The sequence below is a fragment of the Mus caroli genome, unplaced genomic scaffold (genome assembly GCF_978045245.1).
Source record: "Mus caroli unplaced genomic scaffold, Mus_caroli_1 scaffold_5, whole genome shotgun sequence".
NCBI lineage: Eukaryota > Metazoa > Chordata > Mammalia > Rodentia > Muridae > Mus > Mus caroli.
This window is the reverse complement of record NW_028227260.1, coordinates 29,088,087-29,112,509: the sequence shown is the minus strand read 5'-3', so window position 1 is coordinate 29,112,509 and position 24,423 is coordinate 29,088,087. Positions and strand designations below refer to the sequence as shown.

The window sequence follows — 24,423 nt, the reverse complement described above, 5'->3', positions numbered from 1 at the left end:
GCAGAGACAGACAGGCAGAGACAGAGGCAGACGGGCAGGGGCAGAGGGGCAGAGGCAGAAGTTCAGGAGCATCCACTGGTTTCTCAGGTCATCACTAATAAACTAGCTATCTCATTATTTCAAGTCATGAAGAGGCAGGAAGTAGAAGATGCAAAGCAGAGGTGTACATTTCCCAACAGTGTGACTAAGACATTAAACTACAAACCTCTAAAATTGTGTGTGGTATAGCACTCTTTTAATCCCAACAAAAGGGAGGCAGAAGCAGAAGAGCAGAATCAGAGGGCAGAGGAGCAGAATCAGAGAGGCAGAGGGGCAGAGGAAGAGGCAGAGGAAGAGGGGCAGAGGCAGAGAGGCAGAGGCAGAGGCCAAAGGTCAGAGGCTGAGAGGCAGAAGCCAAGAGGCAGAGAGGCAGGGGCACAGGGGCAGAGAAAAATGGCAGAGGTAGAGGTGCAGAGGCAGATGGGCAGAGACAGAGGCAGAGAGGCAGAGGGGAAGAGGGGCAGAAGGGCAGAGGACAGAGGAAGAGGGAGAGAGGCAGAGGCAGAGGGGCAGAGGCAGAGGCAGAAGCAGAGGCAGAGGACAATGGCAGAGGCAGAGGGGCAGAGGCAGGCGGGCTGAGATAAAGACAGATGGGCAGGGGCAGAGGAGAAAAGGCAAAGTTAAGAGACAGAGGCAGAGAGGCAGAGGGGAAGAGGGGCAGAAGGGCAGAGGACAGAGGAAGAGGGAGAGAGGCAGAGGCAGAGGGGCAGAGGCAGAGGCAGAAGCAGAGGCAGAGGACAATGGCAGAGGCAGAGGGGCAGAGGCAGGCGGGCTGAGATAAAGACAGATGGGCAGGGGCAGAGGAGAAAAGGCAAAGTTAAGAGACAGAGGCAGAGAGGCAGAGGCAGAGGGGCAGAGACAGAGGAGCAGTGGGGCAGAGGACAGAGGCTGAGGGGCAGAGGGGCAGAGGCAGAGAGGAAGAGGCAGAGGGGCAGATTCCGAGAGGCAGAGGGGCAAAGACAGAGGCAGAGGCTGAGAGAAAGGCAGAGGCAGAGGGGCAGAGGGAAGAGGGAGAGGGGCAGAGGCAGAGGCAGAGGGGCAGAGGCAGAGAGACAGAGGGGCAGAGGACAATGACAGAGGCAGAGGGGCAGAGGCAGAGGGGGAGGGGCAGAGGGGCAGAAGCTGAGCTGCAGAGGTCAGAGGCAGAGGGGCATATGGGCAGAAACAGAGGCAGAGGAGCAGAGGCAGGCATCAGAGGCAGAGGGGCAGAGGACAGAGACAGAGGCAGAAGGGCAGAGGCAGTGGGGCAGAGACAGACAGAGAGGTTCAGATGGGCAGAGGCAGAGAGGCATAGGCAGAGGAGTAGAGGAGTGGGGCAGATACAGAGGGGCAGAGGCAGAGGCAAAGGGACAGAGGCAGACAGGCCTGAGCAGAGGGCCAGAGAGGCTGAGGCAGAGGTAGAGAGGCAGAGGGGCAGAGGACAGAGCCATAGGCAGTAGGGCAGAGGCAAACAGGCAGGGGCAGAGGGGCAGAGGGGCAGAGGCAGAAGCAGATGAGCAGAGGCATAGACAGAGGCAGAGGCAGAGGCAGAGGCAGAGACAGAGACAGAGAGGCAGAGGAAGAGAAGCAGTGAATGAGGCAGAGCCAGAGGGGCAGAGGAAGAGAGGCAGAGACAGAGAAGGAGAGGTAGAGAGGCAGTGACAGAGGTGCAGAGACAGAGGTGCAGAGACAGAGGGCCAGAGGAAGAGGCAGTGGCAAAGGGGCAGAGGCAGCAGCAGAGAGCAGAGGGACAGAGACAGAGGCAGAGGTGCAGAGGCTGAGAGGCAGAGGATGAGGGGCAGAGGCAGAGAGGAAGAGGCAGAGGGGAAGAGGCCATGAGGCAGGGTCTGAGGGGCATAGGGGCAGAGACAGAGAGGCAGAGGCCAAATGGCAGGGGCAGACGTGTAGATGCCAAGAGGCAGAGGTGCAGAGGTAGAGGCAGACGGGCAGGGGCAGAGTGGCAGAGTGGCAGAGTCAGAAGGGCAGAGGGGCAGAGGGGCCTAGGGGCAGAGGCAAAGGGGCAGAGAACAGAGGCAGAGGCTCAGAGAGAAAGGCAGAGGCAGAAGGGCAGAGGAAAGAGGGAGAGGGGCAGATGCAGATGTAGAGGCGCAGAGGCAGAAGAAGAGGCAGAGAGGCAGAGGGAAGAGGACAATGACAGAGCCAGAGGGGCAGAGGTATAGGGGCAGAGGCATAGGGGCAGAGACAGAGGCATGGGGCAGAGGCAGATGGGGGAGGACCAGAGGGGCAGAAGGGCAGAGGCAGAGTGCCAGAAGCTGAGGTGCAGAGGTAAGAGGCAGAGGGGTATATGGGCAGAGACAGGCAGAGGGGCAGAGGCATGGGTCAGAGGCAGAGGGGCAGAGGACAGAGGCAGAGGCAGGCAGGCAGAGGCAGAGGGGAAGAGGCTGAGGCAGAGGCAGAGGCAGAGGCAGAGATGTAGAAGGGCAGAGGCAGAGGAAGAGAGGCAGAAGGCCAGAGGACAATGACAGAAGCAGAAGAGCAGAGGCCGACAGGCAGAGACAGAGGCAGATGGGCAGAGGCAGAGGGGCAGAGGCAGAGAGGCCTAGGCAGAAACAGAGAGGCAGAGGGGCAGAGGCAGAGGCAGAGAAGCAGAGGACAGAGGCAGAGGCAGAGGCAGAGATGCAGTGGAGCAGAGGCAGGTGGGCAGGGACAGAGAGGCAGAGGCAGAGAGGCCTAGGCAGAGGCAGAGTGGCTTAGGCAGAAACAGAGAGGCAGAGGCAGAGGGGCAGAAGGAGAGGCAGAGAAACAGAGGACAGAGGCAGAGGAGGAAGGGCAGAGGCAGAGGCAGAGATGCAGTGGAGCAGAGGCAGGCGGGCAGGGACAGAGGGGAAGAGGCAGAGGGGCAGACGCAGAGGGGCAGAGAATGGAGGCAAAGGGGCAGAGGAAGAGGGGCAGAGGCAGACAGGCCTGGGCAGAGGGGCAGAGAGGCAGAGGTAGAAAGGCAGAGGGGCAGAGGCAGAGGGGTAGAGGACAGAGTCAGAGGGGCAGAGGACAGAGGCAGAGGCAGAGGGGCATTAGCAGACAGGCCTGGGCAGAGGGGCAAAGAGGCAGAGGTAGAGAGGCAGAGGGGCAGAGGACAGAGCCATAGGCAGTGGGGCAGACGCAGATGGGCAGGGGCAGAGGGGCAGACAGGCAGAAGCATCAGCAGAGATAGAGGGGCAGAATCCAGAGGTACAGAAGTCAGAGTTAAAGGGGCAGAGGGGCAGAGATAGAAGACAGTGTCAGAGGGGCAGAGTATAGGCACAGAGTATAGTATAGCGGCAGAGGCAGGAGTAGAAGACAGAGACAAAGGCAGAGGGGTACAAGGATATGGGCAAAGGCAGAGTGGCAGAGGGGCAGAGGACAAGGGCAGAGGCAGAGGGGCAGAGACAGAGGGGCAGAGACAGAGGCATACGGTCAGGGGCAGAAGTTCAGTGGCACAGATAGAGACAGAAGCAGACATGCAGGGGTAGATGGGTAGAGGCAGAGGGGCAGAAGCAGAGGTAGAGGGGGAGAGGGGCAGAGGGGGCAGAGGGGCAGAGGGAGAGGCAGAGACGTAGAAGGGCAGAGGCAGAGGTAGAGAGGCAGAGGGGCAGAGGACAATGGCAGAGGTAGAAGGGGAGAGGCAGAGGCAGAGGCCGACGGGCAGAGACAGAGGCAGGGGGCAGAGGCAGATGGCAGGGGCAGAGGGACAGAGAGGCAGAGGCAGAGTTGCAGAGGGGCAGAGGCAGAGAGGCAGAGGCAGAGGGGCAGAGGCAGAGGCATAGGCAAAGAGGCATAGGCATTGGGGTAGAGGAGAGGGACAGATACACAGGGGTAGAGGCAGAAGCAGAGGCCAACAGGCAGAGGCAGAGGGGCAGAGGCCAGAGGCAAAGGGACAGAGGCAGAGGCAGAGGGGCTGAGGCAGACAGGCTTGGGCAGAGAGGCAGAGAGGCAGAGGCAGAAGCAGAGGTAGAGAGGCAGAGGGGCAGAGGCAGAGAGGCAGAGGCAGAGGGGCAAAGGACCGAGTTATAGGCAGTTGGGAAGAGGCAGCATCAGAGGCAGAGGGGCAGAAAGCAGAGGTGCAGAAGTGCAGAGGTCAGAGGCAGAGCAGGAGAGTGGCAGAGGGGAAGACAGAGGAAGAGGGGCAGTGGCAAGACAGTGGCAGAGGGGCAGAGGCTGAGAGGCAGAGGCAGAGGAGCAGAAGACAGGGACAGGCACAGAGGGTAGAGGGAGACGGGCAGGGCAGAGCGGCAGAGAGAGAGAGAGAGAGAGAGAGAGAGAGAGAGAGAGAGAGAGAGAGAGAGAGAGAGAGAGAGAGGCAGGGGCAGGGGCAGAGGGTCAGGGTAGAGGGGCAGAGACAGAGGGGCAGAGGCAGAGAGGCAGAGGCAGATGGGAAGGAGCAGAGTGGTAATGGGGCAGAGGAGCAGAGGCAGAGACAGAAGCAAAGGGGCAGAGGGTAGAAGGTCAGAGGTGCAGAGGCAGAGGGGCAGAAGACAGAGGCAGAGGCAGAGGGGTAGATGAGATCGCAGGGGCAGAGAGGCAGTGAGGCAGAGGCAGAGATGCAGAGAGGCAGAGGCAGAGGGACAGAGGAGAGGGGCAGAGACAGAGGGGCAAAGGCAGAGGCAGATACAGAGAGTCAAAGCCAGTGGCAGAGAGGCAGAGGCATAGGGGGCAGAGGCAGAGAGGCAGAGGCAGGGAGGTAGAGGCAGAGGTGCAGAGGCCGAGAGGCAGATGCAGAGGGGCAGAGGCAGAGACAGATGGGCAGGAGCAGAGTGGCAGAGGGACAGAGGCAGAGAGGCAGATGCAGAGGGGCAGAGGCAGAGACAGATGGGCAGGAGTAGAGTGGCAGAGAGGCAGAGGCAGAGAGGCAGAGGCAGAGATGCAGATAAAGAGAGGCAGAGGAAGACGGGTAGAGCCAGAGGGGCAGAGGACAGAGGCTGATTGGCCGAGGAAGAGGCAGAGGGAAAGAGACAGAGGCAGAGGGGCAGAGGCAGAGAGGCAGAGGCAGATTTAGAGAGGCAGAAGCAGAGGGTCAGGAAGAGACACAGAAGGAGAGGGGTAGAGGCCGAGAGGCAGAGTCTGATGTGCAGGGAGAGAGACAGGCAGAGGGGCAGAGGTAGAGAGGCAGAGGCAGAGAGGCAGAGTCTGAGGGGCTGAGGGGAAGAGGCAGAGAGACAGAAGCAGAGAGGCTGGGGTACAGGTGCAGAAGCCGAGAGGCAGAGAGAAAGGGGCAGAGGTAGAGGCAGAGTGGCAGAGGGGCAGAGGGCCAGAGGGGCAGAGGGGCAGAGGCAGAGATGCAGAGGCAGAGGGGCAGAGGACAATGGCAGCTCCAGAGGGGCATAGGCACATGGGCAGAGACAGAGGCAGATGGCTAGTGGCAGGAGGGCATAGGCAGAGTTAGAGACAGATGCAGACAGGCGGGGGCAGATGGGCAGAGTGGCAGAGGGGCAGAGGGGCACAGAGAGGGACAGAGGCAAAGAGGCAGAAGCAGAGAGGCAGAGGCAGAGGGGCAGAGGCAGATGTAGAGAAGCAGATGCAGATTGGCAGAAGCCAAGAGGCAGAGGCTTAGGGGCAGAAGTGCAGAGGAAGAGGCAGAGGGGCAGAGGGTGAGAGACAGTGGCTGTGGGGCATAGGTGCAGAGGCAGAGAGGCAGAGGAATAGAGACAGAGTTAGAGAGGCACAGGCAGAGGAATGGAGGACAGAGGCAGAGGAGGAGGGGCAGATGCAGAGGCAGAGATGCAGTGGGGCAGAGGCAGACAAGCAGAGACAGAGGCAGATGGGCAGGGACAGAGGGGTAGAGGCAGAGGAGCAGAGAGGCAGAGGAATAGGTAGAGAGGCAGAGGGGCAGAGGCAGACGGGCAGGACCAGAGGCTGAGTAGCAGAAGCAGAGGTGCAGAGGTCAGAGGCAGAAGGGCAGAGAGGCAGAGACAGAGGCAGAGGGTCTGAGAGGCAGAGGCAGAGGAGTAGAAGACAGAGACATAGGCAGAGGGGTACAGAGAAACGTGCAGGGGCAGAGGGGTAGATACAGAGGCAGATGGGCAGAGGCAGAGGAAGAGGCAGAGAGGCAGAGGGGCAGAGGACAATGGCAGAGGCAGAGGGGCAGAGGCAGAGGGACAGAGACAAGAGGCAGATGGTAGGGTCAGAGGTACAATACAACAGTTAGAGACAGAGGCAGACAGGCAGGGGCAGATGGGCAGAGGCAGAGGGGCAGAGGGGCAGATGGGGAGGGGCAGAGGGGCAGAAGGACAGAGGCAGAGGGGCAGAAGCTGAGGTGCAGAGGTCAGAAGCAGAAGGGCATATGGGCAGAAACAGAGGCAGAGGGGCAGAGGGAGAGGGGCAGAGGCCAGTGGCAAATGGTTCAGAGGCAGATGCAGAGGGGCAGAGGCAGACAGGCAGGGGCAGAGGGGCAGAGGCAGAGGGGCAGAGGACAGTGGCAAATGTGGCAGATGCAGAGGCAGAGGTGCAGAGAAGACAGGCCTGGGTAGAGGGGCAGAGAGGTAGAGGTAGAGAGGCAGATGGGCAGAGTCAGACGGACAGGGGCAGAGGCTGAGTAGCAGAAGCAGAGGTGCAGAGGTCAGAGGCAGAAGGGCAGGGGGCAGATACAGAGGCAGAGGGGCAGAGGCAGAGGCAGAGGCAGAGGGGCAGAGGACAATGGCAGAGGACAATGGCAGAGGCAGAGGAAGAGGCAGAGGCAGAGGGGCAGAGACAGAGGCAGATGGTAGGGGCAGAAGTGCAATGCAACAGTTAGAGACAGAGGCAGACAGGCAGGGGCAGATGGGCAGAGGCAGAGGCAGAGAGGTAGAGTCTGAGGGGCAAGGGGCAGAGGCTGAGAGGCAGAGGCTGAGGGCCAGAGACGGAGGGGGAGAGTCCGAGAGGCAGAGTGTGAGGTGCAAGGAGAGAGGCAGAGGCAGAGGGGTAGGGGCAGAGCGGCTGAGGCAGAGGAGAAAGGGCAGAAGCAGTGGCAGAGAGTTAGAGGCAGAAAGGCAGAGAGGCATATGCAGAGGGGCAGGGGCAGAGGCTGAGTAGCAGAAGCAGAGGTGCAGAGGTCAGAGGCAGAAGGGCAGAGAGGCAGAGACAGAGGCAGAGGGGTAGAGGCTTAGGGTTAGAGTCTGAGAGGCAGAGGCAGAGGAGCAGAAGACAGGACCTAGGCAGAGGAGTACAGAGAGAATGGCAGGGCAGAGAGGCAGATACAGAGGCAGAGGGGCAGAGGCAGAGGAAGAGAGGCAGAGGCAGAGGCAGAGAGGCAGAGTGGCAGAGGCACAGAGACAGAGAGGCAGAGGCAGAGGCAGAGGGGCAGAGGCAGAGGCAGAGGCAGAGGTGCAGAGGCAGACCAACTGAGTTCAGAGGCAAAGGCTGAGGGACAGAGGCAGAAGGGCAGGGGCACAGTGGCAAAGGGGCAGAGGCAGTGGGGCAGAGGTGTAGAGGTGCAGAGGCAGAGGGGCGAAGGACAGATGCAGAGAGGCAGAGGAAGTGGCAGAGGCAGAGGGGCAGAGGACAGTTGCAGAGGCAAAGGGGCAGAGACTGAGTGGCAGAGGACATAGGCAGAGGCAGAGGAACAGAGGCAGAGGTGCAGATGACAGAGGCAGATGCAAAGGGGCAGATGCAGAGAGGCAGAGGACAGAGACAGTGGAAGAGGAAGAGGAGCAGAGGCAGAGGTAGAGAAGCTGAGGGGCAGAGGGGCAGAGGGGCAGAGGTGTAGGTGTAGAGTTGTAGAGGACAGAATCAAAGGCTAAGTAAGGGACAGAGGCAGAATCAGAGGGTCAGAGGCAGAGAGGCAGAGGCAGAGTCAGGGAGGTAGAAGCAGAGGTGCAGAGGCTGAGAGGCAGATGTAGAGGGGCAGAAGCAGAGGCAGATGGGCAGGAGCAGAGTGGCAGAGGGGCAGAGACAGAGTCAGAGGCCGAGATGCAGATAAAGACAGGAAGAGTCAGAGGGACAGAGGCAGTGGCAGACGGGCAGAGGCACAATGGCAGAGGGGCAGAGGCAGAGGGGCAGAGGACAGGCAGAGTGGCAGAGGAAGAGGCAGAGGGGAAAAGGCAGAGTGGCAGAGGCCAGAGGTAGAGGCAAAGGGGCAGAGGCAGAGGGCCACAGGGCAGAGACAGAGGCAGATGGGCAGAGGCAGAGTGGCAGAGGACAGAGGCAGAGTGGCAGAGTAGCAGAGGCAGAGGGTAAGAGACAGAGGCAGAGGTAGAGAAGCTGAGGGACATTGAGGCAGAGGGGCAGAAGAGGTGTAGATGTAGAGGAGCAGAAGACAAAGGCAGAGGCAGATGGGCAGAAGAGAGAGACAGAGGCAGAGGGGCAGAGGCAGACAGGCACGGGCAGAGGGGCAGGGAGGCAGAGGCAGAGGGGCCAAGAGGCAGAGATAGAGGCAGAGTGGCATAGGCAGATAGGCAGAGGCAGAAGGTCAGAGGAGAGGGGCTGACACAGAGGGGCAGAGGCAGAGGCAGAGGCAGAGAGGCAGAGGTAGATAGCCAGGAGCAGAGTTAGAGAGGCAGAAGCAGAGGGGCAGAGGCTGAGAGGCAGAGAGGCAGAGGGAGAGAGGCAGGGGCAGATGGGCAGAGGCCTAGAGGCAGAGTCTGAGGTACAGGGAGAGAGGCAGAGGTGCAGAGGCAGAGGGGCAGGGGCAGAGGAAGAGGGACAGAGGCAGAGTAGGAGGGGCAGAAGCAGAGAAAGTGAGGCAGAGGCAGAAACAGAGGGGCAGAAGCAGAGAGGCAGAGGCAGAATGGCAGAAGCCGAGAGCCAGAGGCTGAGGGGCAGAGGTGCCAAGGCAGAGAGGCAGAGGAAGAGAGGCAGAGGCAGAGAAACAGAGGACAGAGGAAGAGGAGGAGGGGCAGAGGCAGAGGCAGAGATGCAGTGGGGCAGAGCCAGAGGCAGATGGGCAGGGACAGTGGGGCAGTGGAGAGAGGCAAATGGGCAGAGGCAGAGGCAAAGGGGCAGAGATAGGTCTGGGCAGAGGGGCAGAGGACAGAGGGAGAGGCAGAGAGGCAGAGGCAGACATGCAGGGGCAGATGGGCATAGGCAGAGACAGAGTGGCAGAAGCAGAGGTGCAGACATAAGAGGCAGAAGGGCAGAGTGGCATAGACAGAGAAAGAGGGGCAGAGACATAGTGGCAGAGGCTGAGAGGCAGAGGCAGAGGAGCAGAAGCCAAAACAGAGGCAGGGGGGCAGAGGCAGAGATCCAGAGGTAGAGGGCCAGGGGAGAGTGGCAGAGACAGAGGGGCAGAGGCAGAGAGGCAGAGTCAGATGTGTATAGGCAGAGAGGCAGATGCAGAGGGGCAGAGGGGCAGAGGCAGAGGCAGATGGGCAGGAGCAGAGTGGCAGAAGGGCAGGGGCAGAGAGGCAGAGGCAGAGGTGCAGATAAATAGAGGCAGATGCAGAGGCAGATGGGCAGGGGCACAGTGGAAGAGGGGCAGAGGCAGAGGGGCAGAGGACAGAGGGAGGGCAAAGTGGCAGAGGGGCAAAGGACAGAGGCTGAGGCAAACGGCAGAGGTAGAGGGGCAGAGGACAGAGACAGAGGTAGAGGGGCAGAGGCAGAGGGGCAGAGGATATAGGCAGAGTGGCAGAGAGGAAGAGGCGGGGCAGAGGCAGAGATACAGTGGGGCAGAGGCAGACAAGCAGAGACAGAGGCAGACAGGCAGGGAAAGAGGGGCAGAGGCAGAGGGGCAGAGGACAGTGGCAAATGGGTCAGAGGCAGAGGCAGAGGGGCAGAGAAGACAGGCCTGGGCAGAGGGGCAGAGAGGCAAAGGATGAGGTAGAGAGGCAGAGGGGCAGAGGCAGATGGGGAGGGGCAGAGGCTGAGTAGCAGTAGCAGAGGTTCAGAGGTCAGAGGCAGAAGGGCATAGAGACAGAGACAGGCAGATGGGTAGAGGCTTAGGGGCAGAGTCTGAGAGGCAGAGGCAGAGGAGCAAAAGACAGAGACAAAGGCAGAGGGGTACAGGGAGACATGTAGGGGCAGAGGGGTAGATACAGAGGCAGATGGGCAGAGGTAGAGGAAGAGGCAGAGAGGCAGAGGGGCAGAGGACAGAGGCAGAGGCAAAGCGGCAGACACAGAGGGGCAGAGGACATAGGCAGAGTGACAGAGGCAGAGAGGAAGAGGCAGGGGCAGAGGTAGAGAAGGTGAGGGGCAGAGAGGCAGAGTCAGAGGAGCAGAGTGGCAGAGACAGAGGCAGAGGGGCAGAGGTAGAGAGGCAGAGATAGAGGGGCAGAGGCAGATGGGGAGGGGCAGAGGAGCGGAAGGGCAGAGGCAGAGAGGCAGCAGCTGAGGTGCAGAGGTCAGAAGCAGAAGGGCTTATGAGCAGAGGCAGAGGCAGAGGGGCAGAGGACAGTGGCAAATGGGTCAGAGGCAGAAGCAGAGGGGCAGAGAAGACAGGCCTTGTCAGAGGGGCAGAGAGGGAGAGGAAGAGGTAGAGAGGAAGAGGGGCAGAGACAGAGGCAGAGGTACAGGGGCCTATAGGCAAAGGCTGAGGGGCAGTGGGTCAGAGGCAGAGAGGAAGATGCAGAGGGGTAGAGGCCGAGAGGCAGAGGGGCAGAGGTTGAGAGTCAGAGGCAGAGAGGCAGAGGTAGAGAGGCAGAGTCAGAGGCAAAGAGTCAGAGGCCAATTTTGAGAGGCAGAAGCAGAGGGGCAGGGAGAGACACAGAAGTAGAGAGGCAGAGGCTGTCAGGCAGAGTCTAATGTGCAGGGAGAGAGGCAGAGGCAGAGGTGCCGGGGAGAGGGTCAGAGACAGAAGGGCAGAGGTAGAGGCAGAGGCAGAGGGGCAGAAGAAGTGGTGCAGAGGCAGAGTGGTAGGATCAGAGTTGTAGAGGGGCAGAGGCAGAGGAGCAGACACAGATGCAGAGGCAGAGGCAGACGGGCAGGGACAGAGGGCTAGAGGCAGAGAGGCAAAGGCAGAGGGGCAGGGAGAGAGGCAGAGGCAGAAGGACAAGCTGATATGCAGAGACAGAGGCAGAGGAGAGGGGCAGAGACAGATGAGCAGGGGCAGAGTGGCAGAGAGGCAGAGGCAGAGGGACACAGAGAGAGGCAGAGGCATAGGGGCAGAGGCAGAGAGGCAGAAGCAGAGAGGCAGAGGCAGAGAGGAAGAGGTAGAAGCAGAGAGGCAGTGGCAGAGGGGCAGTGGCAGATGTAGAGAGGCAGATGCGGAGTGGTAGAAGCCGAGAGGCAGAGGCTTACGGGCAGAAGTGCAGAGGCAGAGGCAGAGGCAGAGGCAGAGACTGAGGCAGAGGGGCAGAGGCTGAGAGAGTGGCTGTGGTACAGAGGTGCAGAGGCAGAGAGGCAGAGGCATAGAGGCAGAGGACAGAGGCAGAGTTAGAGAGGCAGAGGCAGAGGAGGAGTGGCAGAGGCAGAGGCAGAGGCAGAGATGCAGTGGAGCAGTGGCAGACAAGCGGAGACAGAGGCAGACAGGCAGGGACAGAGGGACAGAGGCAGAGGGGCAGAGGCACAGGGGCAGAGGACAGTGGCAAAGGGGGCAGAGGCAGAGGCAGAGGTGCAGAGATTACAGGCCTTTGCAGAGGGGTAGAGAGGCAGAGGTAGAGAGGCAGAGGGGCAGAGGCAGAGGCTGAGTAGCAGAAGCAGTTTTGCAGAGGTCAGAGGCAGAAGGGCAGAGAGGCAGAGACAGAGGCAGAGGGGTAGAGGTTAGGGGCAGAATCTGAGAGGCAGAGGCAGTGGGGCAGAGGACAATGGATGAGGCAGAGGGGCAGAGGCAGAGGGACAGAGACAGAGGCAGATGGTAGGGGCAGAGGTGCAATGCAACAGTTAGAGACAGTGGCAGACAGGCAGGGGCAGATGGGCAGATGCAGAGGGGCAAAAGCTGATGTGTAGAGGTCAGAAGCAGAATGGCATATGGGCAGAGACAGAGGCAGAGGGGCAGAGGACAGTGGCAAATGGGTCAGAGGCAGAGGCAGAGGGGCAGAGAAGACAGGCCTGGGCAGAGGGCCAGAGAGGGAGAGGAAGAGGTAGAGAGGCAGAGGGGCAGAGACAGAGGCAGAGGTACAGGAGCCTATAGGCAAAGGCTGAGGGGCAGTGGGTCAGAAGCAGAGAGGAAGAGGCAGTGGGGTAGAGGCCAAGAGGCAGAGGTAGAGGGGCAGAGGCAGAGGAGCGTAGGCAGAGGCAGAGGGGCAGAGGCAGAGGCAAAGAGTCAGGGGCCAATTTTAAGAGGCAGAAGCAGAGGGGCAGGGAGAGACACAGGGGCAGAGAGGCAGAGGCTGAGAGGCAGAGTCTAATGTGCAGGGAGAGAGGCAGAGACAGAAGGGCAGAGGTAGAGGCAGAGGCAGAAGGGCAGAGGACAATGGCAGCTCCAGAGGGGCATAGGCACATGGGCAGAGACAGAGGCAGATGGGTAGTGGCAGAAGGGCATAGTCAGATTTAGAGACAGAGGCAGACAGGCAGGGGCAGATGGGCAGAGGCAGTGGGTCTGAGGCTGATGCAGAGGCGCAGAGGACAGAAGCAGAGGGACAGATCAGCATAGTGGCAGAGGGGCAGAGGGGCAGAGAGGCAGAGGGGCAGAGGGGCAGAGGCAGATATGTAGAAGGGCAGAGGCAGATGTAGAGATGCAGAGGTGCAGAGGACAATGGCAGAGGAAGAAGGACAGGCCGATGTGCAGAGACAGAGAGAGAGGAGAGGCGCAGAGACAGAAGAGCAGGGGCAGAGGAGCAGAGAGGCAGAGGCAGAGGCGCAGAGGGGCACAGAGAGGGGCAGAGGCAGAGAGGCTGAAGCAGAGAGGCAGTGGCAGAGGGGCAGAGGCAGATGTAGAGAGGCAGATGCAGAGTGGCAGAAGCCAAGAGGCAGAGGCTTAGGGGCAGAAGTGCAGAGGCAGAGGCAGAGGCAGAGGGGCAGAGGCGGAGAGACTGTGGCTGTGGTGCATAGGTGCAGAGGCAGAGAGGCAGAGTTAGAGGAATGGAGGACAGAGGCAGAGAGCCAGAGGGAAAGAGGCAGAGGGGCAGAAGCTGACGTTTAGAGGTCAGAAGCAGAAGGGCATACGGGCAGAGACAGAGGCAAAGGGGCAGAGGACAGTGGAAAATGGGGCAGAGGCAGAGGGGTAGACAAGACAGCCCTGGGCAGAGGGGCAGAGAGGGAGAGGAAGAGGTAGAGAGGCAGAGGGGCAGAGGCAGAAGCAGAGAGGCAGTGGCAGAGGGGCAGAGGCAGATGTAGAGAGGCAGATGCAGAGTGGTAGAAGCCGAGAGGCAGAGGCTTAGGGGCAGAAGTGCAGAGGCAGAGGCAGAGGCAGAGGGGCAGAGGGTGAGAGACAGTCGCTGTGGAGCATAGGTGCAGAGGCAGAGAGGCAGAGTTAGAGAGGCAGAAGTAGAGGAACGGAAGACTGAGGCAGAGGAGGAGGGGCAGAGGCAGAGGTAGAGATGCAGTGGAGCAGAGGCAGACAAGCAGAAACAGAGGCAGATGGGCAGGGACAGAGGGGCAGAGGCAGAGGGGCAGAGGATAATGGCAGAGGCAGAGGGACAGAGACAGAGGCAGATCATAGGGGCAGAGGTGCAATGCCAGAGTTAGAGACAGAGGCAGATAGCTAGTGGCAGATGGGCAGAGGCAGAGGGGCAGAGGCAGAGGCAGAGGCAGAGGGGTAGAGGCAGATGGGGAGGGGCAGAGGGGGAGAAGGGCAGAGACAGAGGGGCAGATGCTGAGGTTCAGAGATAAGAAGCAAAATGGCATACGGGCAGAGACAGAGGCAGAGGGGCAGAGGCAGAGGGGCAGAGGCAGAGGGGCAGAAGCTGAGGTGCAGAGGTTAGAAGCAGAAGAGCATACAGGCAGAGACAGAGGCAGAAGGGCAGAGGACCATGGCAAATGGGGCAGAGGTAGAGGCAGAGGGGCAGAGAAGACATGCTTGGGCAAATAAGCAGAGAGGCAGAGGAAGAGGTAGAGAGGCAGAGGGGCAGAGGCAGATGGGCAGGGGCAGAGGCTGAGTAGGAGAAGCAGAGGTGCAGAGGCAAGAGGCAGAAGGGCAGAGGGGCAGAAAGGCAGAGAGGCAGAGGGGTAGAGGCTTAAAGGCAAAGTCTGGGAGGCAGAGGCAGAGGAGTAGAATACAGAGACAGGGAGACGTGCAGGGGAAGAGGGGCACATACAGAGGCAGAGGGGCAGAGGCAGAGGAAGAGGCAGAGAGACAGAGAGGCAGAGGACAATGGCAGAGGCAGAGGGGCAGAGGCAGAGGGACAGAGACAGAGGCAGATGGTAGGGGCAGAGATGTAATGCCACAGTTAGGGACAGAGGCAGACAGGCAGGGACAGATGGGCAGAGGCAGAGGCAGAGGGCCAGAGACAGACAGGCAGGGGCTGATGGGCAGAGGCATAGGAGCAGAAGTTGAGGTGCAGAGATAAGAAACAGAAGAGCATACAGACCAAGACAGAGGCAGAGGGGCAGAAGCAGAGGGGCAGAGGTCAGAAGCAGAAGGGCATAATGGCAGAGACAGAGGCAGAGGGGCAGAGGCAAGGGGCAGAGGACAGTGGCAAATGGGGAAGAGGCAGAGGTACATAGAAGACAGGCCTGGGCAGAGGGAAGAGAGGAAGATGTAGAGAGGCAGAGGGGCAGAGGCAGAAGGGCAGGGGCAGAGGCTGAGTAGCAGAAGCAGAGGTGCAAAGGTCAGAGGCAGAAGGGCAGAGAGGCAGAGACAGAGGCAGATCAGTAGAAGCTTAGGGGCCAGAATCTGAGTTGCAGAGGCAGACGAGCAAAAGACAGAGACAGAGGCAGAAGGTCAGAGAGGCAGAGACAGAGGTAGAGGGGTACATGGAGATGTGCAGGGACAGAGGGGCAGAGGCAGAGGAAAAGGCAGAGAAGCAGAGGGGCAGTGGACAATGGCAGAGGCAGAGGGGCAGAGGCAGAGGAACAGAGACAGAGGCAGATGGTAGGGGCAGAGGTACAATGCCACAGTTAGGGACAGAGGAAGACAGGCAGGGGCAGATGGGCTGAGGCAGAGGCAGAAGGCCAGAAGCAGACAGGCAGGGGCTGATGGGCAGAGGCAGAGAGGCAGAGGGTAGAGGCAGAAGGACAGAATTTGAGGTGCAGAGATAAGAAGCAGAAGGGCATACAGGCCGAGACAGAGGCAGAGGGGCAGAAGCAGAGGGGCAGAGGCAGAGGGGCAGAAGCTGAGGTGCAGAGGTCAGAAGCAGAAGGGGATATAGGCAAAGACAGAGGCAGAGGGGCAGAGGACAGTGACAAATGGGGTAGAGGCAGAGGCAGAGGTGCAGAGAAGACATGCTTGGTCCGAGGGGCAGAGAGGCAGAGGAAGAAGTAGATGGGCAGGGGCAGAGGCTGAGTAGCAGAAGCAGAGGTGCAGAGGTCAGAGGCAGAAGGGCAGAGAGGCAGAGACAGTGGCAGAGGGGTAGAGGCTTAGGGGCAGAATCTGAGAGGCAGAGGCACAGGCAGAGGTGTACAGGGAGATGTGCAGGGGCAGAGGGGCAGATACAGAGGCAGAGGGGCAGAGGCAGAGGAAGAGGCAGAGAGGCAGAGGGACAGAGGACAATGGCAGAGGCAGAGGGGCAGAGGCAGAGGAAGAGGCAGAGAGGCAGAGGGACAGAGGACAATGGCAGAGGCAGAGGGGCAGAGGCAGAGGGACAGAGACAGAGGCAGATGGTAGGGGCAGAGGTGCAATGCCACAGTTAGGAACAGAGGCAGACAGGCAGGGACAGATGGGCAGAGACAGAGACAGAGGTCCAGAAGCAGACAGGCAGGGGCAGATGGACAGACGCGGAGGGACAGAAACTGAGGTGCAAAGGTCAGAAGCAAAAGGGCATACGAGTAGAGACAGAGGCAGAGGGGCAGAGAAGACATGCTTGGCCAGAGGTGCAGAGAGACAGAGGAAGAGGTAGATAGGCAGAGGGGCAGAGGCAGATGGGGAAGGGCAGAAGGACAGAAGGACAGAAGGGCAGAGGCAGAGGGGCAGAAGCTGAAGTGCAAAGGTCAGAAGCATAAGGGCATAAAGGCAGAGACAGAGGCATATGGGCAGAGAAGACAGGCCTGGGCAGAGGGGCAGTGAGGCAGAGGAAGTGGTAGAGAGACAGAGTGGCAGAGGCAAATGGGCAGGGCCAGAGGCTGAGTAGCAGAAGCAGAGGTGCAGAGGTCAGAGGCAGAAGGGCAGAGAGGCAGAGACAGAGGCAGAGGGGTAGAGGCTTAGGGGCAGAGTCTGAGAGGCAGAGGCAGAGGAGTAGAAGACAGAGACAGAGATAAAGGATTACAGGAAGATTTGTAGGGCAGAGTGGCAGATACCGAGGCAGAGGGGCAGAGGCAGAGGAAGAGGCAGAGAAGCAGAGTGGAAGAGGACAATGGCAGAGGCAGAGGGACAGAGACAGAGGCAGAGGGGCAAAGGTAGATGGGCAGAGGCAGAGGGGCAGAAGCTGAGGTGCAGAAATAAGTAGCAGAATGGCATACGGGCCGAGACAGAGGCAGAGGGGCAGAGCCAGAGGGTCAGAAGCAGAGGGGCAGAAGCTGAGGTGCAGAAGTCAGAAGCAGAAGGGCTTATGGACAGAGACAGAGGCAGAGGGGGAGAGGACAGTGGAAAATGGGGTAGAGGCAGAGGCAGAGGCAGAGTGAGAGAAGACATGCTTGGGCAGCAGTTTAGAGAGGAAGAAGAAGCGGTAGAGAGGCAGAGGGGCAGAGGACAGTGGCAAATGGGGCATAGGCAGAGTCAGCGGGGCAGAGAACACAGGTCTGCCAGAGGGGCAGAGAGGAAAAGGTAGAGAGGCAGAAGTGCAGAGGCAGACAGACAGGGCCAGAGGCTGAGTACCTGAAGCAGCAGTGCAGAAGTTAGAGGTAGAAGGGCAGAGAGGCAGAGACAGAGGCAGAGGGGTAGAGGCTTAGGAGTAGAATCTGAGAGGTAGAGGCAGAGGAGTAGAAGACAGAGACAGAGGGAGAGGGGTACAGGGAGACGTGCAGGGGCAGAGGGACAGATACAGAGGCAGAGGGGCAGAGGCAGAGGAAGAGGCAGAGAGGCAGAGGGGCAGAGGACAATGGCAGAGGGGCAGAGGCAGAGGGACAGAGACAGAGGCAGATGGTAGGGGCAGAGGTGCAATGCCACAGTTAGAGACAGAGGCAGCGGGCAGGGGCAGATGGGCAGAGGTAGAAGCAGAGGGCCAGAGGCCGACAGGCAGGGGCTGATGGGCAGAGGCAGAGGCACAGAAGTGCAGTGGCAGAGGGGCACACGTTGAGGTACAGAGATAAGAAGCAGAAGGGCATATGGGCCGAGACAGAGGCAGAGGGGCAGAAGCAGAGGGGCAGAAGCTGAGGTGCAGAGGTCAGAAGCAGAAGGGCAGAGAGGCAGAGAGAGGCAGAGGGGCAGAAGACAGTAGCAAATGGGGAAGAGGCAGAGGCAGAGGTGCAGAGAAGACAGGCCTGGGCAGAGGGCCAGAGAGGGAGAGGAAGAGAGGCAGAGGTGCAGAGGCAGACAGGCAGGGGCAGAGGCTGAGTAGCAGAAGCAGAGGTGCAGAGGTCAGAGGCAGAAGGGAAGAGAGGCAGAGGCAGAGGCAGATGGGTAGAGGCTTAGGGGCAGAATCTGAGAAACAGAGTCAGAGGAGCAAAAGACAGAGACATAGGCAGAGTAGTAAATCGAGATGTGCAGGGGCAGAGGAGCAGATACAGAGGCAGAGGGGCAGAGGCAGAGGAAGAGGCAGAGAAGCAGAGGGGCAGAGGACAATGGCACAGGCAGAGGGCCAGAGGCATAGGGACAGGGACAGAGGCAGATGGTAGGGACAGAGCTGCAATGCAACAGTTAGGGGCAGAGGCTGAGGGGCAAAGGCAGAAGCAGAGGTTCAGAGGCAGATGTGGAGGGGCAGAGGGGCAGAGGTGCAGAGTGGCAGAGGGGCAGAGGGGCAGAAGGGCAGTGGTAGAGGTGCAGAAATGCAGAGGCAGGGGGGCAAAAACCGAGGTGCAGAGTTCAGAAGCAGAAGGGCAGAAGGGCAGAAATAGAGGCAAATGGGGCAGAGTCAGAGTCAGAGTCAGAGTGGCAGAGAAGACAGGCGTGGGCAGAGGGGCAGAGAGGAAGGGGTAGAGAGGCAGAGGGGCAGAGGCAGTCGGGCAGGGCCAGAGGGGCAGAGGCAGTTGGGCAGGGCCAGAGGCTGAGTAGCAGAAGCAGAGGTGCAAAGGTCAGAGGCAGAAGGGCACAGAGGGGCAGAGGGGTAGAGGCTTAGAGGCAGAGTCTGAGAGGCAGAGGCAGAGGAGCAGAAGACAGAGACAGAGGTAGAGGGGTACAGAGAGACGTGCAGGGGCAGAGGGGCAGATACAGAGGCAGAGGGGCAGAGGCAGAGGAAGAGGCAGAGAGACCTGAGTGGCAGAGGATAATGGCAGAGGCAGAGGGACAGAGACAGAGGCAGATGGTAGGGGCAGAGGTACAATGCCACAGTTAGAGACAGAGGCAGCCAGCCAGCGGCAGATGGGCAGAGGCAGAGGGGCAGAGGCAGAAGGGCAGAGGCAGAACAGGAGGGGCAGAGGGTCAGAAGGGCAGAGGCAGAGAGCAGAAGGGCAGAGGCAGAGGGGCAGAAGCTGAGGTGCAGAGGTCAGAACCAGAAGGGCATACGGTCAGAGACAGAGTCAGAGGGGCAGAAGCAGAGGGGCAGAGGACAGAGACTGAGGCAAAGGGGCATACACAGATGGGTTTGCACAGAGAGGCAGAGACAGAGGCAGAGGTGCAGAGGGGCAGAGATAGGGGCAGTGTGGCAGAGGGTCAAAGGCATAGAGGCATAGGAAAAGGGGTAGAGGAGAGGGGCAGATACACAGTGGTAGAGTCAGAGTCAGAGAGGCAGATGCAGCAGTAGAGATGCAGAGGCAGAGGGGTAGAGGACAGAGGCAAAGGGGCAAAGGGGCAAAGACAGTGGCAGAGAGGCAGAATGCAGAGGTGCAGAGGTCAGAGGCAAAAGGCCAGAGTTGCAGAGTAGCAGAGACAGAGGCAGTGGGGCAGAGCCAGAAGAAAGTGGCAGATGACCAGAGGAATAGGGGTAGAGGCTGTGTGGCAGAGGCAGAGACAGAGGCAGAGGAGCAGAAGACAGAAACAGAGGCAGAGGACTAGAGGGTGATGGGCAGGGGCAGAAGGGCACTAAGAGAGAGGCAGAAATAGAGGCAGAGGGGCAGAGGGGCAGAGACAGAGGATGAGGGTCAGATGCAGAGAGGCAGAGGCCAGGGGGCAGGGGAGAGGGGCAGAGACAAAGGGGCAGAAGCAGATGCAGATGCAGAGGAGCAAATGCAGAGGCAGATGAGCAGCAGCAGAGTGGCAGAGAGGCAGAGGGGCAGAGGATGAGGCAGAGAGGCAGAGGGGCAGAGGAAAATGGCAGAGGCAGAGGGACCGAGACAGAGGCACATCATAGGGGAAGAGGTGCAATGCCACAGTTAGAGACCGGGACAGACAGCCAGGGGCAGATGGGCAGAGGCAGAGGAGCAGAGGCAGAGACAGAGGGGAAGAGGCAGAGGGGCAGAGGCAGAGACAGAGGGGAAGAGGCAGAGGGGCAGAAGCTGAGGTGCAGAAGTTAGAAGCAGAAGGGCATACAGGCAGAGACAGAGGCAGAGGGGCAGAGGCAGTGGTGCAGAGAAGACAGGCCTGGGCAGAGGTGCAGAGTGGAAGAGGTAGAGAGGCAGAGGGGCAGAGGAAGAGGGCAGGGGAAGAGGCTGAGTAGCAGAAGGCAGAAGGGTAGAGAGGCATAGAAAGAGGCAGAGGGGTACAGGGAGACGTGCAGGGGCAGAGGGGTAGATACAGATGCAGAGGGGCATAGGCAGAGGATGAGGCAGAGAGGCAGAGGGGCAGAGGACAATGGCAGAGGCAGAGGGGCAGAGGAAGAAGGACAGAGGCAGATGGTTGGGACAGAGGTACAATGCCACAGTTAGAGACAGAGGCAGACAGCCAGGGGCAGATGGGCAGAAACAGAGGGGCAGAAGTAGAGGCAGAGGGGCAGAGGGTGAGAGGCAGATGGAGAGGGGCAGAGGGGCAGAAGTGCAGAGACAGAGGGGCAGAAGGGCATAGGCAGAGGGGCAGAAGCTGAGGTGCAGAGGTCAGAACCAGAAGGGCATACGGGCAGAGACAGATGCAGAGGGGCAAAGCCCGAGGGGCAGAGGACAGAGACTGAAGTTAAGGGGCATACACAGATGGACATGCACAGAGAGGCAGAGACAGAGTCAGAGGTGCAGAGGGGCCGAGACAGAAGCAGAGTGGCAGAGGATCAGTGGCATAGAGGCATAGGCAAAGGGGTAGAGGAGAGGGGCAGATACACAGTGGTAGAGTCAGAGTCAGAGAGGCAGATGCAACAGTAGAGAGGCAAAGGCAGAGGGGTAGAGGACAGAGGCAAAGAGGCAGAGGCAAGAGCAGAGGGGCAGAATGCAGATGTGCAGAGGTCAGAGACAAAGGGCCAGAGTTGCAGAGGGGCAGAGACAGAGGCAGAGGGGCAGAGACAGAAGACAGTGGCTGATGGTCACAGGAATAGGGGAAGAGGCTGTGAGGCAGAGGTAGAGGCAGAGGAGCAGAAGACAGAGACAGAGGCAGAGGGGTAGAGAAAGATGGGCCGGGGCAGAGGGGCAGAAAGATAGAGGCAGAGGATGAGAGGAGCAGAGACAGAGGAAGAGGGTTAGAGGCAGAGAGGCAGAGGCCAAGGGGCAGGGGAGAGGGGCAGAAACAGGGGCAGAGGCAGATGCAGATGCAGAGGGGCAAAAGCAGAGGCAGATGGGCAGGAGCAGAATGGCAGAGTGGCAGAGGGTCAGAGTACCATGGCATTGGCTGAAGAGAAGAGGATGATGTGCAGAGACAGAGGTAGAGGAGAGCAGCAGAGGCAGATGAGTAGGGGCAGAGGGGCAGAGAGGCAGATGGGCAGACGGGAAGAGAGAGGGGCAGAGTCAGAGAATCAGAGGCAGAGAGGCAGAGAGGCAGAAGCTGAGAGGCAGGGGCTTAGGTGCAGAAGTGCAGAGGCAGAGAGGCAGAGGCATAGAGGCAGAGTTAGGCAGAGAAGCAGAGCCAGAGGCAGATGGGCAGAAACAGGCAGGCAGAGGCAGAGAGGCAGAGAGGCAGATGTAGAGGGGCAGGGGCAGAGGCTGAGTAGCAGAAGCAGAGGTGTAGAGGTCAGAGGCAGAAGGGCAGAGAGGCAGAGACAGAGGCAGAGGGGTACAGGGAGGCTTGCAGGGGCAGAGGGGTAGATACAGATGCAGAGGGGCAGAGGCACAGAGGCAGAGGGGCAGAGGACAATGGCAGAGGCAGAGGGGCAGAGGCTGAAGGACAGAGGTAGAGGCAGATGGTAGGGGCAGAGTTACAATGCCACAGTTAGAGAAAAAGGCAGACAGGCTAGGGCAGATGGGCAGAGGCAGAGGGGCAGAGGTAGAGGCAGAGGGGCAGATGGGCAGAGGCAAAGGTAGAGGCAGAGGGGCAGACGGGCAGAGGCAGAGGAGCAGAGGTAGAGGCAGAGGGGCAGACGGGCAGAGGCAGAGGAGCAGAGGTAGAGGCAGAGGGGCAGACAGGCAGAGGCAGAGGGGCAGAAATTCAGAGGCTTGGAGGCAGAAGCTGAGGTGCAGAGGTCAGAAGGAGAAGGGCATAATGGCAGAGATAGAGGCAAATGGGGCAGAGGCAGAGGGGCAGAGAAGACAGGCTTGGGCACAGGGGCGGAGTAACAGGTAGAGAGGCAGAGGGGCAGAGGCAGTCGGGCAGGGGCAGAGGCTGAGTAGCAGAAGCAGAGGTGCAAAGGTCAGAGGCAGAAGGGCAGAGAGGCAGAGACAGAGGCAGAGGGGTAGAGGCTTAGAGGTAGAGTCTGAGAGGCAGAGGCAGAGGAGAAGACAGATAGAGACAGAGGCAGAGGGGTACAGGGAGATGTGTAGGGGCAGAGGGGCAGATACAGAGGCAGAGGGGCAGAGGCAGAGGAAGAGGCAAAGGGGCAGAGTGGCAGAGGACAATGGCAGAGGCAGAGGGACAGAGACAGAGGTAGATGGTAGGGGCAGAGGTACAATGCCACAGTTAGAGACAGAGGCAGACAGGCATGGGCAGAGTGGCAGAGGCAGAGGCACAGGGTCAGAGGCAGATGGGGAGAGGCAGAGGGTCAGAAGGGCAGGGGCAGAGGGGCAGAAGGTCAGAGGCAGAGGGGCAGAAGTTGAGGTGCAGAGGTCAGAAACAGAAGGGCATACGGGCAGAGACAGAGGCAGAGGGGCAGAGGCAGAGGGGCAGAGGACAGAGACTGAGGCAAAGGGGAATACCCAGATGGGCATGCACAGAGAGGCAGAGATGCAGAGGGGCCGAGACAGAGGCAGAGTGGCAGAGGGTCAGAGGCATAGAGGCATAGGCAAATGGGTAGAGGAGAGGGGCAGATACACAGTGGTAGAGTCAGAGTCAGAGAGGCAGATGCAGCAGTAGAGAGGCAGAGGGGCAGAGGACCGAGGAAGAGGGTCAGAGGCAGAGAGCCAGATGCCAAGGGGCAGGGGAGAGGGGCAGAAACAGAGGGGCAGAGGCAGATGAACATGAAGAGGGGCAAAAGCAGAGGCAGATGGGCAGGAGCAGAGTGGCAGAGGGGCAGAGGGGCAGAGGTAGAGAGGCAGAGGGGTAGAGGATCATGGCATTGGCTGAAGAGCATAGGACTATGTGCGTAGACAGAGGCAGAGGAGAGGGGCAGAGGCAGATGATCAGGGGCAGAGGGGCAGTAGAGCAGAGAGAGGGGCAGAGGCATAGGGGCAGAGTCAATGAATCAGAGGCAGAGAGGCAGATGGGCAGAAGCTGAGAGGCAGAGGCCTAAGTGCAGAAGTGCAGGGGCAGAGAGGCAGAGGCATAGAGGTAGAGAGGCAGAGGGGTGCTGCAGACCCTCTGGGTCCCGTGCCTGTGTAAAACGGTTCTCTAGAGTAGATGGGCAAAGATTAGGACGTGACAGACAGACAAACACACAAGAGAGGTGTTGAATCTGAATGTAATCTTCTGGTTGAGCTTAGACTAATTATATTACAGCCAATATCATAAATTGTAAAACATAACAGATATGGTACATTGAAGTTTCCCAGGTGCAAAGGGAGTGACTGCAAAGTTTATGCTAGAGATCAGCATCCCTCCAGATGTAAGAGGAGTGACTTCAAAAGGACTATGTTTATCTTAGAGATTAGCACCTGCTCAGGGGCAGCCCTGAGTTTCTTCTTTTTCCTTGCTGTGGTGTAAGCTATCCCCTGCATTACGGCCAGTGAGGCGTCTACACATGCTTTAATATAATCTTGTAGGGAACTTGTCTTATGGATTGGTCTGTTCAGGTCTTGGCACAAGGTATTCAAGTATTTCCAAGCCAGTTGTTTTATTAATATATCAGTCCCTTCCAAGGGGGGAAGCATCCTAGAAACTGCCTCTTCCAATCTAGCTACAAAATTTTCATAAGTTTCATCATGCTTTTGTCTAATTCCTGAAAGGACTGTGGATTTAGTCCCACGTGGAGGTAAACTCTGCCAGCTAGATACAGCTATCTGATTAATTTTCTCCAATACTGCTTTTGAAATTTTCAGTTGTGCTGCTGGTTCAGCATCAAAACTGACCGGTAGTAAGAGCCGATGTGGCTTTGGTACCGGTCTGTGGGTGACTGGTGCCATAATTAAAGGCTCCTCCTCACTACTGTCTGGGTGTTTATGAGAACAATCTCTTCTTCCCTTAATTTCACACCTTGCCATACTCTCAGTAATTTCCCATTTATCATTATCTTCATTGTCAATAGTCTCTGATTCACTTTTCTCTAGCCTTTTCCCTTTTATGCTGGAACAGTACAATTTACAAGCACACAGTTTCGCTTTCTGATCATCAGAGGGCTCTGAAGGAGCTTCCTCGGCTAGGAATTCTAGGTCTGTTTTCTCAGTTAATAAATCCCTCATTTGTTGCCACAATATAAAGGCATTGTCAGGGACATTCTTAGATAGATTTTCCTCATGGAACTTCCTCATATCTTTTCCTACTCGCTTCCAATCTTCTAATGTCAAGCTTCCCTCCTCTGGAAACCAGGGACTGATTTTTCGCACGAAATGTGCTTAAAGACCAACAGAAACAGAGGGGCAGATGCAGAGGGGCAAGGGCAGAGGCTGAGTAGCAGAAGCAGAGGTGCAGAGGTCAGAGGCAGAAGGGCAGAGAGGCAGAGACAGTGGCACAGGGGTAGAGGCTTAGGGGCAGAATCTGAGAGGCAGAGGCACAGGCAGAGGTGTACAGGGAGATGTGCAGGGGCAGAGGGGCAGATACAGAGGCAGAGGGGCAGAGGCAGAGTAAGAGGCAGAGAGGCAGAGGGGCAGAGGACAATGGCAGAGGCAGAGGGGCAGAGGCAGAAGGACATAGGCAGAGGCAGTTGGTAGGGGCAGAGGTACAATGCCACCATTAGAGACCGAGGCAGCCAGGCAGGGGCAGATGGGCAGAGGCAGAGGGGCAGAGGGGCAGAAGGGCAGAGGCAGAGGGGAAGAAATGCAGAGGCTTTGAGGCAGAAGCTGAGGTGCAGAGGTCAGAAGGAGAAGGGCATAATGGCAGAGATAGAGGCAAAT

General features: G+C 59.0%; 1 protein-coding gene across 3 annotated transcripts in view; it reads left to right on the top strand.

Annotated features, from left to right (window-relative positions):
• Window positions 1-24,423, top strand: part of Atg4a (autophagy related 4A cysteine peptidase) — an 86,096-nt gene that overhangs the window by 40,573 nt on the left and 21,100 nt on the right. The window lies entirely within an intron of this gene.